Genomic DNA, 2,880 nt, shown 5'->3' with positions numbered 1-2,880 from the left:
GAGACAGAGACAGAGCGTGAGTGGGGGAGGAGCAGAGAGATGGAGACACAGAATCCAAAGCAGGCTCGGAGCTGTCAGCACAGAACCCGACGCAGGGCTCGAATCCATGAACTGTGAGATCATGACCTGAGCCGAAGTCGGACGCTTAACCAACTGAGCCGCCCAGGCGCCCTTCCCTTTCTTTCTTTAAAAAAAAAATGGCTTTTTACTACATCTAAGAAAGAAAAAGTATTAATATATATGTTGTTCGAGCATAGAAAAAACAGCGTAAACACATTACATTTCTAAGAGATATGAGGTTAAAGGAGAAAATCTTTGGATAAGCTCTAAGTTTGTACAAAGAAGCTAGATTTGCTATTCTCCTAAAAGTGAAGGGACCTACTATATTATACCCAGAAATCATTCAATACCTTTCCGCAAGAATGTAACTCAAGCTTTGCTGAAGCTCCATATTCCATGAAGGCATCTAAAACGTCAATCGGGGTGCCTGGGTGGCTCAGATGAGTGTCTGACTTTTGATTTTGGCTCAGGTCACAATCCCAGGGTCGTGGGATCGAGCCCCGTGTTGGACTCTGCACTGAGCATGGAGCCTGCTTGGGATTCTCTCTCTCTCTCTCTCTCTCTCTCTTCCCCTCTTCCCCACTTGCTTCCTTTGTCTAAAATAATAATTGATAAAATAAAATAAAATAAAATAAAATAAAATAAAATAAAATAAAATAAAACAAAATGCCAATCCACAGGCAGAATCGCTCCTTCCTCCCCTGTCCATTTATGCAGTCGTCTTCATGGATTTCTGGCCAGATGTCACAGACAAAGGCTGAGAGGTTGTCCAGGATTTCATCCCTGTTCAGCTAGAAGTAGGTCTGGAGGATGGTCATCTCTCCTGCATCTCCTTCTCCGCTCCAGTGCTGCACCTGCACAGGTGGGATTCCAGAGCAGCAGCTTTCTTGGCTTTGAACTCCTCTCTGCACAGATGGTATTGTTCAATTTCAGCCGACCTTCTTTGGCCAGCTTCCGCCCCTGGTTCTTTCACCTGTGAGCCTCAGACACCTTCTCAGTGGCCCCCTTCTTGGTCTGTAGCAGCTGCAGGATGCCCTGCGACTGGTTGGAGGTGGTGGCAGCCATTCCGAGCCCAAGGGGAGCAGCCTAAAACGACTTGGTCGCCCCCTCGGGTCCCCATTTCAGACTTCTAACCCCCCCCGCCAGAATTATAAGATAATAAATGTGTGTTATGTAAGCTTGTGGTAATTTGTTACAGCAGTCATAGGAGACTAACATACCTCTGTTGTGAAAAAGAGAGGTCAGATGAATAAAGAAGCCCACACAAGGGGCGCCTGGGTGGCTCAGTGGGTTAAGCATCCGACTTCGGCTGTGCCGACAGCTCAGAGCCTGGAGCCTGCTTCAGATTCTGTGTCTCCCTCTTTCTCTGCCTCTCCACTGCTTGCATGCTGTCTCTCTCTCTCTCTCTCTCTCTCTCAAAAATAAATAATAAACATTAAAAAAAAATTTTTTTTAAAAGAAGCCCACACAATATAAAGAAGCCCAGAAGAAACAAACATCATTCAGAAAAAAAAAAACCCAAACAAACAATAACAAGAAAGCGACAAAGAAACACAAAACATCTATAACTAAACGCTTTGTGAAATACTTAGCAAGATAATGGAAAATATCACATTTATAAAGAGCTGGAGGCTATGAAGAATTAATAATTAAATAACAAGAAAGGTTCTTGGGAATTCAAAATTATAGGGGTGCTTGCCTGGCTCAGTCAATGGTGTGTATGACTTTTTTTTTTAATGTTTATTTATTTTTTTAATGCATTTTATTTTTTTTTAATTAACGTTTATTTATTTTTGAGACAGAGAGAGACAGCGCATGAACGGGGGAGGGGCAGAGAGAGAGAGGGAGACACAGAATCGGAAGCAGGCTCCAGGCTCTGAGCCATCAGCCCAGAGCCCAACGCGGGGCTCGAACTCACGGACCTCGAGATCGTGAGCTGAAGTCGGACGCTTAACCGACTGAGCCACCCAGGCGCCCCAATGTTTATTTATTTTTGAAGGAGAGAGAGACAGAGCATGAGTGGGGGAGGGGAAGAGAGAGAGGGAGACGCAGAATCCAAAGCACGCTCCAGACTCTGAGCTGTCAGCACAGAGCCTGATATAGGGCTCGAGCTCACAAATTGTGAGATCATGACCTGAGCCTTAGTAGGACACTCAATGAACTGAGCCACCCAGGCGCCCCAGTGTATGACTCTTCCTTTCAGGGTCATGAGTTTGAGCCCCACATTGGGTGTAGAGATTACTTAAAAATAAAATCTTTAAAAAAATTCTAGATGAAATATAAATTTGAAGAGAAGGATTAGAAGTTAAGTCAGGGAAATCTCCTAGAAAGGGAAAATTGACAAAGGGCTGGAAAATAGTAGTGAAAATATAAGAAAATTGAAGGCTCAACTCAGAAGATTGAACATCCATAATAATGAAGATTCCAGAAAAAAGAGCAAGCAAATGAAGGGGAAGAAATCAGCACAAAAAATATACAAAGAAAATGTCTCAGAACCAAAGGGTGTTCAATCTCCAGATTGAAAGAACAGACTTAAGGTCAGAATGATTAATGAATAAAGACTACAGTAAGGCATATCTTCGTGAATTTTTAGAACCAGAGAAAGAGGGAAGATCACAAAAGCTCTCAGAAAAAAAGAAGAAAAAAAAGCTAGCAAAAAAAATAAAAAGTCAAATATAAGTTCAAAGGAAAGGGAGAATGCAAACAAATCTGAGGGGAAAAACAGTTTTCCCTTGTTATCTAAAATTGCATTCCAACTCAGGGTGCATACTGATTTGAATGGAAAAGGATACATGTATTTCCAACCTAGAATTTTATACC

At 42.5% G+C, this 2,880-nt stretch overlaps 1 pseudogene; it reads right to left on the bottom strand.

Annotated features, from left to right (window-relative positions):
* Window positions 1-617: 617 nt before the first annotated feature.
* Window positions 618-1,857, bottom strand: LOC109494768 (annotated as a pseudogene).
* Window positions 1,858-2,880: the final 1,023 nt, after the last annotated feature.

The sequence above is a fragment of the Felis catus genome, chromosome E2 (genome assembly GCF_018350175.1).
Source record: "Felis catus isolate Fca126 chromosome E2, F.catus_Fca126_mat1.0, whole genome shotgun sequence".
NCBI lineage: Eukaryota > Metazoa > Chordata > Mammalia > Carnivora > Felidae > Felis > Felis catus.
Note: the sequence above shows the minus strand (reverse complement) of the source record. Positions and strands in the feature narration are given on the sequence as shown.